A 15,931-nucleotide genomic window follows, 5' to 3' on the forward strand; every position below is an offset into this window, starting at 1 on the left:
GTGCACGTGTGTGTTTACAAGGTTTCCACTAATTGAGTTTCAAATTACCTCGTTATGGGATTTATGGTGAGTTTCCCATGAGCACCTTGTAGGACCTCCGTTACCCCGGCGCTCAGCTTGTGTTTCCCCCGTGTCTTTGGGATTTACTTACCTTTTAGATTTCACATACGCTCATTGCTGGCCGAGGCCTGAGAAGTCCCCAGCCTCGGCCAGCCATGAGCACAGCCACACTGGACCGTGACGGGCAGGAAGTTTCCCCCTCGTGCCCAGCAGAAGCTGATCAGATGTCGCTAGCGGGTGGCGGGGGTGGGGGTGGGGGGGAGCTGTGCTCAGCTGTGAGGCCGCTCCACCGTCTCGGGGACGAGTCCCGTCCACCCGGCCGGCCCGACCGTGCGTCAGCAGGTCCCGGCTGGGGTAAGGGCAGGCGGGCGCAGGTGCGCGGGCTCCGGAGCGCTGGCGGAGCGCTGTTGGGAGGGGGAGGAGCAGCCCCGCCGTGGGCCGATGGTGCCACGGGTCCAGGGAGGAAGCCAGGCCAAGCCTGGAGGGTGTGCGACACGCCGTGGGGGTGAGTGTGCGAAGCACACTTGGGGTGGCCCGCGGGCAGCTGCGCCAGGGATCTGGGGCAGAAGAGGAAGTTGTGGGCTACAGATAAAAGTTGGAGAGTCATCAGCATATAAATGATAATTGGAGCTTACCTAGGGATCAAGAAGGAAGGTGCTAATAAAGAGATAAAATCGCAGTGTGGAAGGGGAACAGAAGGTAATGGCGGAGGAACAGAAGGTAATAATAAGAGGAACAATAATAAGAACCCCATAGGGGAAAGCAAGGAAACATAACAAAAATAAGAACACAAAGAGGAAGCAAAGCAAGGAGGGGAAGTGGGGTGTCACCGAGCCTGTTAATGGGACCGCCACCTTGTGGGGTGCTGCTCTGAGAGCAGAGCTCAGCTTTATGCGGCGCCGTAAACCCGTGCCGATGGGGCGGCCCCCCTCCTGCGCCCCAGTGAAGGGGGGACTCGGGGGCGGGTGGGCGCGGCTGCGCTGGCCTCTGTGGCCGGGCCGAGGCCCCCGCGCTGTCCTCCACCAGCCCGGCCTGGGCGGGGGCCGCGGGAAGCCGGCTTCCCACCCCTGCCCTTCCCGCGGGGAACGGCTCAACTCGGGAAGCGGGAACCCACCGAGGGTCCAACAGCGATGGCGGCACAGGTCCTCGTTCGCCCCAGACCCCAGGAGCCCGCTCCCGGCTGCTGCCGGGGACCAGGCTCGGCCACAGGCGGGTGGGCCTCCCTCCGGGAGCTCTTGGGGGCCTCGCTTCGGATCCCAAACGCCACGGGCGGGGCAGCATCCCCACGGGGAAGGGAGATGGAGCCGGGCGGGGGAACGGCTGACCCGACCGGCGGAGGTGCCGTCGGGGACTTGTGTGGAGAGGCGGCCGCCACAGCCGTGGGGCGTCAGGAGGTGGATGGAACATCGGGACGGCCACCCTCTCTGTGCGCTGAACTCAGCTCTGTGTCTGCACGATGCTCACATGCCCGGATCTAAGCTGAGGCATGGGAGAGGGGGGCGGAGAGCCCTGCTACCTCCTGCCCGCCAGCGGGCACCTCCGAGTCGCCAGCACGGCTGGTCCCCTCTGAGAGGCTGACTGCCGATCGACTTGTCCAGGAGCCACAGGTACCCCCGGGTCGCCTGCCCTCTGGGGTCGCCTGCCCTCTGGGGTCGCCTGCCCTCTGGGGTCACCTGCCCTCTGGGGTCACTTGCCCTCCGGGCCGCGCCAGGCTGGGGTCTGGAGAGGTCCCGGATACAGGAGGCAGAGAGGAGAAGCCTCTCTCCTCCGCCAGAGACCCACTGCAACCTGCTGAAATCAAAGAGGAGCATTTATATTACATAGAAACAAATCATTTCATTATACTCCGTTAGTGAGGATATATTATTTTAAAACTCATTAAAATTATTGATCATGAGCTCCATGAACCCAGATTCAAATAGTTCCGATGTCCTATATAACCTAGAGTCCAGAAATGCCCATTTCCCAGAGAATCGACAGTTCTCCTTCCGCATATTCTCCCACTCAGGACACTGAGTTACTCAGACGAACGGGAAAGTCAGGCATTGAGGCTTGCGGTGGCCACAGCTGCCAGCCGCCCCTCAGAGCCGCGCGGGCGATTACGCCGTTACTCGCCAATATTACTGGCACGTCTTGGGATGCTGTTTGCGATCGGTGGGCAATGTAAAATGGTGAGTGAATATGAAGAAGAGGTCATTCTCTGTTGGAAATGAACGTGCAGAGTCAGCTTACGCAAGGGCTTAGTATGTGTGTCTGGAGTTGGATGATCTCCTGAAATGCTGGTTTGTACCGATAGAGTGGTGTTAGGGGGAACAACTTTTGTAGTATTACCTGGAACCAGCACCCCGATGGGACACTCTCCAAACACCCCTGGCCCCATACAGAGCTGACCCAGCAGTGCAGGTGCCCAGCACCCTCTGAAGCTTACTTAGAAAGGTTTTCTGTGAGATTACGGGTGTTTCACGATGAGAGACAATGGAGGAGGCCCCACGCTGGTGTGTGTAGAATCCCGGCAGGCGTGCATACTCCCCATGTCCGGGGCGGGGGTGGGGGGTGGGGTGGGGGGGATGGGCATCAAGCCTAAGCCTTCGGAGACTTGATCTTAAATCTCCTGTAGGACTTACAAAGTTGATTTCTTCCTAAGGAGTGATTTTTGAGAATAAACATAGACCTTTTCTGTTCTTATGTTTTAAGAAAAAGACCTATTAGGCCACCTTACACTCTTTGCAGTACAACAGTTGATTTCTTTCCATATGATCAAAGCTAGCAAGTCCTCTCCTCCTCCCGGCTGATGAAAAGTTCACATTACAGTCAGGTGTCAGAATGCAAGCACAGTAGAAATGCCACGCGTGTGCTCTGCGAGGCCTACTGCTGGGCACAGGGCCCCGGGCCGGGGACCACGCCGGCTCTGTGTGGGGCGGCGCTGTGGCCACGCCAACTCCACCGCAAGCCAAGGAGCACGCCGGCTCTGTGCGGCATGGCTCTGGGTGGCCGGCGTCCGTCAACAGGTCAGTTCATCTGGGGAGCTGGAACGAAGTCAACGGTGTGGCACTCGGTTACCAGAGGCCTGGCCGCAGAGTAGAGCTCCCCTCCCCTGGACACTCCTCCCGCATCTGCCCCTTCACCACGCACCCTACCTGTCCATCCTCCGACCACCCATCCCTCCGCCACCTACCCCTCCCCCCTTCAGCACCCCTGCACCCTCCACCGCCCATCTCTCCACCACCCACTCCTCCACCATTAATCCAGCCCTCCGCCATCACCGTCTACCACCCATCCCCTGCCACCCACTCCTCTACCCTCCATCCCTCTTAAGGCACCTCCACCGTTACCCTCCGGACCCGCCTCCACCGTGCCCACTAGGCCGGGGTGCAGCTGCCTCTTCAACCTCTCTCCACGACCCAACCATCCAGTCGCCCTCCGCCCTCCATCCCTCATCACCCACACGCCCTCATTCTCCACCTCTCCATCCTACACTCCCCCAACTCTACTCACCCACCTCCCTCCCACTTGAACCCACTCCTGGGCGGCCCTGTTTTTCACTACGGCACCCTTCCCCCCGACGCCTTGGCCTCTCTGCTGCTCCTCCACCCATCATTTGTGCCTCTACGGATGGCTTTCGGCAACGAGAGTGCGGTTATGAGCAGACGCACACTCCCAGGCCGTGACGGCTCCACGGCGGAAACGCTAAGTGTACACGAGATCAAACTACACAGGGCCTAGTTTGACGATGAGACAGTATGCCCAGATAATGGAAGGCAAGCCAGAATTAGATGCGAGAACGGAGGAGGAGCTGCCTCAGGATGGCAGGAGAAGAACTGGAATATGACAAAGGGACGTTGGAGACTTTGGCGTGGTACTGTGTGTCAGCAGGAGGGGCGATGGAGTGCGACAGAAATGACCAGCCGCCAACCCCAAGCGTACCTGGAGGAGTCACCTCAGCTTTCCACCAGTTCCACGAGGGCAACGGCTGTCGTGAAAGCCTGCTTCCCCTCCACAAACAGGAAAAGAATAATGCCAGGATCTTATTTCTCTCAGCTTGCTTTTCCTGTGGCGTCACGGCGCAGGGAAGGTGAATGGTATTCCAGCTCCGTGGCTGTGTCAAGTTCACTGTGAGTGTGTCACGGCGGATGCACACACTGAGGGGCATTGGGGTGGGTCAATGACATTGATATTCCTGAGTTCAGAGCCACCATGGGCCTCCCATCTCCTCCAGCGCGGGCCAGGATTCGGGTGTCTCGCCGATAATGAGTCTAGATCTCTCCCTCTTCAGCTGCTTTGTTAAAGGAGCCAAGCCTTGACGGGAACGGGTGTCAATTCACAGAGTATTTGTGCGAGACTCACACGAGGCCAAGGCTCAAGAAAGGGGCCTAGGTGTGCTCACTTACAGCGTCTGGGGAGAAAGCCGCCTCCCCCTCTCCTTCCCAGCTTCCTCCTTTCCTTCCGTCCTCTGCAGCAAGAGGCCCACTGAATCATGGTTTTCAAACATGAGAAGAGTTCCTAACTGGACACCTGCACTCTGGCCCGGAGGGGCGTCCAGTTGTTCCATCCTGGCCACAGCTGTCCCGCTCTTCCGAAGAGCCCGCGTGTCCACCGTGGATGGCGGCCAGCGGCCGGTCCGTGGCACGGCCCGCCGTCCGCCCTGGGCAGCCCTTCGTTCGGTGCCTTCCTGACCGGGCACACAGCCTCGCCCGGGCTCGCTCACGCTGAGGCAGGGCCGACCCTACACGCGCAGCGCGGGGTGCAGTGTGCTGGACGCTGTGCGCCCAGTCTCAGCCTGACACACGGGCCTCTCCTGGGCACCCCCCCCCCTCCTGCCCCCCATCGAGCCCTTCTCCCGCGCCCAGACCGAAGGAGGCTCTCCAGCTCTCCTAAGCCCTCCCATCGACGCCTAAGCCGGTTTCCTCTTTCCCGTCCGCGGTGAGTAGAGGGAGCAGCTGGTCCCCTCCACACGATGGCCCTTCACATCCTCGAGATGCTCCCCGGTCGGCGCCCGCCCGACGCGGCGCCGGCACAAATCCTTTAATCTCCCTCCATGGGTCCTATTTTCCGAGTCTTTAATCGTTTCTGCCACTCTCTGCTGAATCTCTTCCAGCTCCCTGAGTCCCGGCGTGCTCCCCTCGAGAGGGCGAGGGAGGGCGGCGGGAAGGCGGGGCGTCCCTTCAGGTGGGTGTCGGCCTGGGCCGCCTCGCCCGCCCCTGCGTGGGGACAAAGCGGCGGCGGCGCCGGCGACGGGGCCCGGGACAAAGCCCGCCCAGCCCTGCGGGGCAAGGGGCCCCGCGGCCCGGTTCCAGCCGGTCGGGATAACACCCCCACGTGATTTGTTTTTAATTTACCGGACTTCTGTGTTTCTAATCCCCCGATGGTCTTGTCTCGTTGATTTCAGCTCATGGTTTTGGTTCTTTCGCCTCCACTTCCAAATCCGTGGTCTCCAGATCTGCGGGTCCAGGGTCCCCAGGCCGGAAGGACGTTCAGCCAGCCAGGGGACCGAGCCACGGCCCACCACGGGCGGGGAGCCGCAGGAGAGCCGTGGAGAACCTTCCCCGGCGGGCCGCCTCTGGGGAGGAGGGGAGGAGGGGGGAGGGGAGGAGGGGGGACAGGAGGAGGGGAGGAGGGGGGAGGGGGGAGGGGAGGAGGGGGGGAGGGGAGGAGGGGAGGAGGGGGGGGAGGGGGGGAGGGGGGAGGGGAGGGGAGAGGGGGGAGGGGGAAGGGGAGGAGGGGGGGGGGGAGGGGAGGAGGGGAGGACGGGGAGGAGGGGAGGGGAGGAGGGGGAGGAGGGGGAGGGGGGAGGGGAGGGGGGAGGGGAGGCCCGCCCCACTGGGCCGCCAGGGTCACACGCCTGCGGCAAAGCGTGAGTTTGGTTTCACGGTGGTGACCAGGCCCGGTTCTAGTCTCCACGTCTCGAGCCCCATCCCGCGTGGGCCTCGCGCTGAATGGACACGCTTTCTTTCCTGTCGTTCGGAACCCTGATGAAGGTGATAAAGAGCACTGAACCCGGGCGGTTCCAGCGGGAAGCTGCACCCGCCGTGGCTTCTCCTGTTGGTGTAGAATCATTGACAGGCGCTTCCGGGCCAGCTCCGAGAATTACCTTGCTTGTGATTTAGGAGCTGCTTTTTTTCTTTTTGAGTAGAATTCCCCACACTGAACACAAATGCGGCTGGGAACACTGGCTTCATCTTACCGTAGCTTGCCTGGGATATTTATTCTTGCCTACTTGGTTAAGGATACCCTACGGGTTTTGTTGATTGAACGCTGCTCATAAGAACTCCAGCCTTCTCTCTGAAGAAGTAACACCATGCTCCAAACCACTCGTGTTTCACGGATGCGACGGTTTTCTTTGTCCCTCAAGATGACTCAGGGCTCGGTGCTCCACTGCGGAGCCATGCCTCCGGTCCTTTCCACGGCCCTCATCTGTGAGCGAGGTTCTCGCTTGCGACGGGGCCCTGGCTGCACACGCCTGAACGGCGAGGCTCCTGCTGAGCCTCGGCCCTGCGGACGGTGTGACCGCGTTCCCTGCCAGGCCCCGCTTTTCCTGTGGAGATGGCGTCTCCAGCTTTGCTCTGCGGGTGGGCCTCGATCGCAGCTCTCGTGATCTCAGTTTCTTACGCAGCGCAGAGGGCACGCACAAGCCGCAGACACGATCCCTAGTCACATAACCTTTTGAAAATATGGAAGCCAGGTTTATGTTTAAAACGTAACCCAAAGTCCAGGTGTTTCCAATGCCTTTTTTTTTTTTCCCATCCTGGGGCTTGGACTCAGGGCCTGAGCACTGTCCCTGGCTTCTTTTTGCTCAAGGCTAGCACTCTGCCACTTGAGCCACAGCACCACGTCTGGCTTTTTTCTATATATGTGTTGCTGAGGAATAGAACCCAGGGCTTCGTGTATGCGAGGCAAGCGCTCTACCGTGAGGCCATATTCAACTCCATTGTTTTAATGCCCAAAGCTTCAATGCTGATGATGTCCTCCCCTAAAACAATGCAGATGCTTCTGTCAGCATCTGGTCATGTTCGGAGTCATTCCCTGGGCATGGGTGACGGACACCCGCCAGGCGTCTCCAGCGGTGGTGGACCGGACCCTGGCCTCTCACGGACGCAGACCCCACGCGGCAGCGGGCCTCGGTCGTGGACAGGAGCCCAGGCTGGGGATCGGGAAGCTGGCCCTTCCTGCGCAGGGTTTGGATGTGGGTTGTGGTGTGCCCGACCTCCTCCTCCACTCTGAAATGCGCCCCTTCCTGTGGCTGTTGGAGGGCTGGGGAAGGTGCTGTCCCCGTGACGGCAGAGCTTCTCCCTCACGGCTGTCTGGGAGTCGGCAGTGTGATGGAGGGGGGTGGGGGGGGCGTCGCTCTCCGGACCGGGAGGGAGCGGAGCGGACGGCGTCTCAACCTCGGCCGCGGCGGCGAGGAGCGGCCTTCCCCGCTCCCCTGTTTAGACCATGAAATAATATTGTTTCAAACACGGCAATTTCCCTTTCTTCTTGAAACAAGGGAAATGTAAATCGTGAGACAGAGCAGGATGAGAGCATAATTGCTGCTTTTATTTATTCATACCATATTAATGTAACGTCCTTATCCAGTAAGCAGATAGAGTCTTATGAATATTCAACGAGGGCAGCCACCTGGGCGGCCGGGCTCATCCTCAGGGGCCCCGGCCGCCAGGCGCTGGAGGGCACGGGTAACGTCTTCGTGTTTGAGAAGCACTCGCGGTGGAGGCGTGGGGCCCGTGACGTGGGGCCCAGCAACGCGGAGGGTGGGGAGGCTCCCGTCTTAGCTGGCTAGGACTTCACGTGCCGAGGAGAGGAGAGCGGCCCGAGCCCAGCCGGCTGGTCCCGGGTGGCCGGGACCCTGAAGTCACCTGTGGGTCGTTCCCCTCCTTCACTGCTGGTCAAGGCCGGGGACACAGAGCCTCCGCCCCTTCCCGCCCAGACCCCCGCCCTGGGCACGGCCTCCCGGGTCCCCCAGCCCCGTTCTCCCTCCAGTGGTGGGATGCAGATTAGATCCGCAGTTCTCAGGACCCCGAGTGGCAAATGCACGTCCCCTAGGTGGCCATTGTGCAAAGCGCACTTCTAGGAGAAGGGCAGAGACAGGAAGAAGGCGACGGATCTAAGGTCACGGCGGAGCCCTCCGCACAACGCGGCCTCCCCCGCCGACAGGCCACCTCGGCCTTGGTAGAATGAGAGACAGGATCGTGTGCGGCGTGATACATTCCAGCCAATGAAGTTATTGTTCTGAACCGGAATTTAATAATTCTACTGAGGTCACCAAAATTCCCGTGTAAGTTTTGTGCCGGTGACCACAGTGTGCAACGAGATGACGTTAGTTAAAGCATAGTCTTCCTTCATCTTCCCCTTAACGTCGCCTTGGAAGTTCACCAGAACTTCCTGAAGAAGTTCCGCAGGAAGGACAGCACTGGAAGTCTTAACGCGATACATTGGTAGGAAATCAGCCACAACACAGGGCACCGAGAATAATGGAGGTTCCCAATGCTCCTGTTAGGAATGCACACACGTGAGAGGTAATGAACGGCAGCTCTGCTCACTTACTAGGAAATACAAAGAAGAGGAAAACCATGAGATTCCTTAAAAGTCAACCTTGTAAGTCAATTCACAACGCAAGATGACATGGAAAGTTTCCCAGAATGATCTCCAGTGATAGAAAAACCAATGAGCGATTTCAGATAGAGAAACGATTCCGGTGCTTCTGTGGAGGAAATGGCCTCAAACGTCCTAACAACCCCTGAATGCTACAGCGGAGAAACAGGCCCACTAGATGAATATGGAGAACATCTTTTCAGATATTTTACTAAAATGTAGAGCAATACCATCTATACCTTATTAAAAAAAAAAAACCCCACCACCACTCCAAGCAGGGTGCATTTGTGGAATGGAGTGGGCTGGGTAGAAAGAAATGCTTAACATATCATCTTGTTAACAGAGGGAAGGGGAGAGACCTTCCATGCATCATTTTAGACACGGACATGCTTTTATCAAAATTCACCACCCACACTTGATTGAGTAAAACACTCAGAGAAAATGCAACCTGGCGGATCCTTCCTAACACACTCTTGATATCTTACTTAGTAGAGACGTACCACACACACCAATTGTCAACAGGAGAAGCATCGTCATAACCCTACTCTAGGAAATTGCCCCAGGGAAAGGGAGATATTACTGGAAGCACGATAATTTAATGAGAGAAATCAAATCGACACGCGGCAATAAAGCAAAGTTGAAGCCAAACGCTGTGAGCGTATCTGAGAAACACTAGGGAAGCAAAGGCAGTGCTCAAGTTCAGTAGGACCTCAGGATGGACAAAATGAGCCCAGTGCATGACATATCACAGGAGTAAGGAGAGGCTCTGCCTTCCAGAGCACCCGAGGATGGAGTAACCAGCAGCAAGCTCTAGAAATGCACGTATAAAATCTATATCAGGAAAACCTTAAAACTTCCCAGAGGTCACACAGGGAGTCAAGAGTAAAGAGCAGTATCCTTGGTTTGGGATGTAACTCAGTGGTGAATTATGAATGTATACAATACTCATCTCAAAGTAAAATCTCCATAAAGACACAGAGGTGCTTTCTTCTGGAGCTACATCATCGATACAAGCATTTGTAAGGAAAACCCGGAAGGAGCTAGTGGGGTGGTGTGCGCCTGCGATCGTAGCACTGTGGAGGTGTGAGGAGAAGGTGAGTTCAAGTCCCGCTCAGTCTATAGCAAAGTTGCTACCTTGGTCTTCCTAGACTTGTACAGGTTCTCTGTGCCCTACTTATTGATTGTCTAGTCCTCGTGCAGGGGATGAGGAGAAGGGAGGGAGGACGACTCCCAGGCTCTGGGAGTGAGGGTGGTCTGGACAGCTCAGGGGGCCAGCTCCGGAGATCACCCCCCCCACACACACAGAGGTAGCACGATCGCCAAACTCCAATGCTTCACAACCTTCCCTGCAGGGCTCACCGCGAGGGCGCAACGGCCCAGGCTGAGGCGCGGGTGGATGACTTAACCCACCTCTGGTCTCTGTCATCTTTCTCTACTGCGCTCAGCTCGCAAGGTCCTTTTGCACGGGACGCGGGGACAGCGTGGGCGCGGTGGGCGTGGCCGTGCCGATCCGGGCTGGGACTGCCAGCTCCCTGGCCAAACTCGTAACACGTGAAACCGGGCACGGGGGCTCACACCTGTAACCCCAGCCACTGAGAAGGCTGAGACCCGAGCCTCAAGGCTCAAAACCAGCCCGGGCAGACCAATCTGTGGAAATCTAAGCTTGGGTTAACCAGGCAAAAGTTGGAACCCAAGGCGGGCTCAAGGGGTAGACAAGGCTTAACCCTGAGTTCGAGCCCCAGGACTGGAGTAAGCATGCATGCACCAAGGCCCACACCGGCATGCACGCGCACACGTTCACACGTCGAATGCTAGCTGTAAGACACAGAGGAAATGTGTTCAAAATATGATTTTGTTCCAATGAACAGAACCGTTGGACGTATTTGCTTTTTCCTCAGGCAGTTGCTCCATCTCGGGCTTCTGTCACGGCGGAACCCATGAAAATGGAAGCACCGCGCTGGCCACTGTCACCGAGCTCCTGGGTCTGTCCTGGGTAAAGCCCTGGCCTGCGAGCCTGTGGGAGTCTGTGTCCGCCCAAGGAACCCCACGAGGCATCCGCGTTCCCCAGCACCGCGGCGGGGCTCCCGGGGGCTCCCCGCAGCTGGGGGCCTCGGGAACGCGACCCCGAAGGGCACCCCTTCGCTGGGAGTCACGCACCACACCCACGCCGTGATCCACCCCCCCCCCCCCCCGTGCCGAGACGGAGGAAAAGCCCAGGACACAGCACCACGGGACGCAAGGGGTTGACGTCCCTCCCCCCCACCAGGTCATGAATTGATCAGAAGTGGCAACAGAGCCGTGTTCACACCGCCCGTGTGCGGGCAATGCTGATTCACTCCGCACGCGGAGTGTTCACATGAAACGAAGCCGGATTCCCGGGGACATCGTGCCTACTCAAGGACTGCGTGCCTTTTCAATGACATCATGCCTATTCAATGACATCGTGCCTATTCAATGACATCATGCCTACTCAAGGACTGCGTGCCTTTTCAATGACATCATGCCTTTTCAATGACATCGTGCCTTTTCAATGACATCGTGCCTTTTCAATGACATCATGCCTTTTCAATGACTTCTCTGCTTTTTTTTTGGCTAATTATACTTGCATGCTATTTTTCAAATTGTTGTTAAAATGTACTCTTGAACATGGGAGTTTTATATTGCCTTTCATACGTTTTCATATGAAATTGTTGAGATTACCATGTTACTATGGCTGATCTTATGTGTAATATCATGCCTCTGAGTTTAGTAAGTTTAACATATTATAGATTTACTATCTACAGGTTTTAATTCTAGAGCCGAGTCACAATGAACCCAGGAGTCCAATTACCCGGAGTGAGCACCACCTCCAGCGTGGCAGCCAGGACTTGTCCCATCTGTTCTTTCCCTTCAGCTCTGCGGATTTTCTTCTCCAAGTTCCTATTTGCTTAGGACCAACCTCTCGGGGCCTCTGGGGACAGCGGCCCTGGGGCTGCCAGGCTCTCCTGTGCCCGGGCAGCCTCCCGCCCCCTGCACGCCACACGCCCTCCCCCCCGCCATGCGAGGAGCCGGCCCCCACCCCGCCCCTCCCCCTCCCCCTGCCCTGCGAGGAGCGGCCCCCACCCCGCCCCTCCCCCCTCCCCCCTGCCCTGCGTGGAGCGGCCCCCACCCCGCCCCTCCCCCCTCCCCCCTGCCCTGCGTGGAGCGGCCCCCACCCCACCCCACCCCTCCCCCCCTCCCCCCTGCCCTGCGTGGAGCGGCCCCCACCCCACCCCGCCCCTCCCCCTCCCCCCTGCCCTGCGTGGAGCGGCCCCCACCCCACCCGCCCCTCCCCCTCCCCCCTGCCCTGCGTGGAGCGGCCCCCACCCCGCCCCTCCCCCCTCCCCCCTGCCCTGCGTGGAGCGGCCCCCACCCCACCCCACCCCCTCCCCCCTCCCCCCTGCCCTGCGTGGAGCGGCCCCCACCCCACCCCGCCCCTCCCCCCTCCCCCCTGCCCTGCGTGGAGCGGCCCCCACCCCACCCCGCCCCTCCCCCCTCCCCCCTGCCCTGCGTGGAGCGGCCCCCACCCCACCCCGCCCCTCCCCCCTCCCCCTGCCCTGCGTGGAGCGGCCCCCACCCCGCCCCTCCCTCCTCCCCACTGCCCTGCATGGAGCGGCCCCCACCCCGCCCCTGTGAAGTTGCGGCTGCCATGGTTCTTTGCGCATCCCCCCCTGCACCCCCTTACCACGTGTCCCGGGCTCCCGGAGGGTCTCTAAGCTGCGTCCCCTCAAGGACCATCTCCCGGGTGGGGAGAGAGCTGTCGGCGCCGCCATTGACCCTCGCCAGGAACTCCTGGACACTCAGCTTTGCGAAAACAGAAACATCACACACGTGGGGCGTCAGACTCTTCGTGTGCTGGTCATCTTTCTAAGCCCCAGGCACCCCGCCTTGGAGGCACGAGCACCACTAGGATGGGCGGAGAGGGGAGGGGGGCGGCGCCCGTGTGGGCGGAGGCGTCTCCCGTGGGGAGGGCAGGGAGGGGGGGTGGCGCCCGTGTGGGCGGAGGCGTCTCCCGTGGGGAGGGCAGGGGAGGGGGGGGGCGGCGTCCGTGTGGGCGGAGGCGTCTCCCGTGGGGAGGGCAGGGGAGGGGGGGCGGCGTCCGTGTGGGCGGAGGCGGTCTCCCGTGGGGAGGGCAGGGGAGGGGGGGCGGCGGCCATGTGGGCGGAGGCGTCTCCCGTGGGGAGGGCAGGGGAGGGGGGGGCGGGCGCCCGTGTGGGCGGAGGCGTCTCCCGTGGGGAGGGCAGGGGAGGGGGGGGCGGCGTCCGTGTGGGCGGAGGCGTCTCCCGTGGGGAGGGCAGGGGAGGGAGGGGCGGCGCCCGTGTGGGTGGAGGCGTCTCCCGTGGGGAGGGGCAGGGGAGAGGGGGCGGCGCCCGTGTGGGCAGAGGGGTCTCCCGTGGGGGAGGGCAGGGGAGGGGGGGCGGCGTCCGGGTGGGTGGAGGCGTCTCCCGTGGGGAGGGCAGGGGAGGGGGGTGGCGTCCGGGTGGGTGGAGGGCGTCTCCCGTGGGGAGGGCAGCCCGGAGCCCCGCCCACCGGGCCCCCGAGGCCCCGGCCCCGCAGGGGACAGGCAGGGCGGCCTGGGGCGAGGACGCCGTGGTGGGGGGCAGATGCGCAGACCGCGGGGCACCGGGAGGGGGGTGGCGGTGATGCCAGCGGAGCTGGGGAGAGGACGGTCCACTGGATGTCCAAGAGGGAAAGACGGGGGGGGGGGGGAGAGGGAGGGAGAGGGAGAGGGAGAGGGAGACAGAGACAGAAGTAGAGAGAGACAGACAGAGAGAGAGACCGACAGAGGACAAGGCCCACAGAGAGGGAAAGAGGCAGAGAAGAACAGAGTCAGAGAGACCGAGGTAGAGGGGGGGGAGAGGCACCGAGAGACAGAGACAGGGGTGGGGGGGGATGAACGCATCAGCTAGGGCGCTGAGCCCGCCCCCCGCCCCGCCCCCCCCCGCCTGCCCCCCACCCCCGCGCCCACCCGGCCGCCGGAATTAAAGGGCTCCTCCCGTCGCCGCCATGTGCGCCACGGCAGTGCGTTTCCACCCGTCTCCCAAGGAATCCCACGGGGAGCGCTTAGGCCCACAATTACAGCAAATGAAGATCCGGGATCAGCAGAAGCATTTCGCGTAATGAGAAGCATTAAGTAAGCACCACCGAATTGCACAGGGGCGCTGCGGGGAAATGAAGGGCGCCGCGGACCCCGAACGCCGTTCCTGCGTCTGCGTGTGCGCTTCCCTTCGCGTGTGTTCCACACGCGGCTCTCGGCGTCCCGCCATGGGAAGACGGGGTGGGGGATGGGAGAGGAAGCGGGGAGGGGCAGGGAGGCCCGCCCGCGGTGGCGCGTCTGCCTGACGGGTGTGCGCGCACACCGTGCCTCCCCTGTACGTGTGTGGCGCGTGTGTCCGTGCGTGTGTCCCCTCCCCGGCCGACAACAGGCCCCCCCACGTCACTCCCGGCACGTCCGGGGGGGGTCCAGAGCGGGGCTGGACACAGGAAGACACGGAGGCGGAGAGACCCGGCGTGAGGGGGTCCCCGTGCCACGCCCGCGGCCCTGCGGGGGCTCCGGGCCGGGCGGAGCTGCCCGGAGGGGAGTCACTGAGACGCGGACCCCAGACGCGGCGTGGGCCCCCCCCCCCAGACCGCGGGCCGTGCCCCGCCGCCCGCACCGCTGTCCCGACTCCTCCTCTCCCCGCGTTGCCCCACGGCGGCCCGAGAGAGGAGCCCCGAAACCACGAAGGCGTCCTTCCTCCAGCACAGCCACGGGCCAGGAGGAGCCGGCCCCGCCCCTGGCCCCCGCAGGCTCCGCGAGGACGCCCATGCCCTGCCCGAGGGGCCCCTGGAGGCCCCGGCTCTGGAACGCCCCTCCCCCCCCCGCCCCTGAGCCCCCCCACCCCCGGCCAGCACTGGCAGAGGGGCGCCCTCCGGGGGAGAGGAGGGTGCGCTCGGAAGCGGCGTCTCCGCGAAGCTCTCGTGGTCCGTCCGGCGGCTGCTCGGGCAGCCTTGGGGAGGACGGCTGCGGCCGCCCTCTCTCCGGGGGAGGCGGGGGGGCAGCGGGAAGGGAATGGAAGGAGGACCTGGGACCCCGCGAGCCCTCCCCCTGGGCTGGGAATGCCCCCCCTCGCCCCCCGGCCGAGAGCGGCTTCTCCCGCTCATCTCAACCGCTCTGATGGCGGCTCCCCGCGGTGAGGATGTCAGGGGAAATCGGGAAGCAAGCAGGCTCCACGCGGGCGTTCCTGAAGACACGCCGTCTCAGGAATCCGTCTGAGAAGGAAGTAAAGGAAACATGAAAAATAACGCGAGGGCCACGCTTCGCCAGGAGGAGAACGTGGTGATGTGGGCGGCCTCCATGCTTGGTACTCAGCGCTCAGTCCTTCCGCGTCCTCCCTTGACAAGCGCGGATGGGAAATTCCAGTGTCCACAGCACGAAACCTTCGCTTCCAGTCGTCTTGGTGAAAACGGCCGGGGAAGGCGATTTGGAATGAGCCAAATGCCTATGGCCAACTCGACTGACTCATCATGAGACCAAGCATTAAGGAGGACGGCTCTGCCTCGTGGAGTCGGGGGCCAGCTGCTCACCCGCCTCCCCCACAGTCCTCCCTCCTGGGACCCCCAAGAGGGCCGAGGCGCCCAGTCCTGGCCTGAGCCCGGCCCGGGGAACTGGGGCTCCTTTACTAGATGGGGGTGACAGGAGGAGGAGGGGGAGGAGGAGGAGGAGGAGGGGAGAGGAGGAGGAGGAGGAGGGGAGAGGAGGAGGAGGATTAGGAGGGGAGAGGAGGAGGAAGAGAAAGAAGAGGAAGAAGAGGAGGGGGAGGAGGAGGAGGAGGAGGGGGAGGAGGAGGAGGGAGGAGGAGGGAGAGGAGGAGGAGGAGGAGGGGAGAGGGAGGAGGGAGGATTAGGAGGGGGAGAGGAGGAGGAAGACAAGGAAGAGGAAGAAGAGGAGGGGGAGGAGGAGGAGGAGGGAGGGGGAGGAGGAGGAGGAGGAGGAGGGGAGAGGAGGAGGAAGAGAAGGAAGAGGAAGAAGAGGAGGGGGAGGAGGAGGAGGAGGATGGGGAGGAGGAGGAGGAGGAGGAAGAGGAGGGGAGGGAGGAGGAGGAGGGGAAGAGGAGGGAGGAGGAGGAGGAGGGGGAGGAGGAGGGGGAAGGAGGAGGAGAAGGAGGAGGAGGAGGAGGAGGAAGAGGAAGAAGAGGGGAGGAGGAGGAGGAGGAGGAGGAGGAAGGGGAGGAGAAGGAGGAGGAGGAGGAGGGGGAGGAGGAGGAGGAGGAGGAGGAGGAGGAGG

Source organism: Perognathus longimembris, chromosome 15 (assembly GCF_023159225.1).
Source record: "Perognathus longimembris pacificus isolate PPM17 chromosome 15, ASM2315922v1, whole genome shotgun sequence".
Classification (NCBI taxonomy): domain Eukaryota; kingdom Metazoa; phylum Chordata; class Mammalia; order Rodentia; family Heteromyidae; genus Perognathus; species Perognathus longimembris.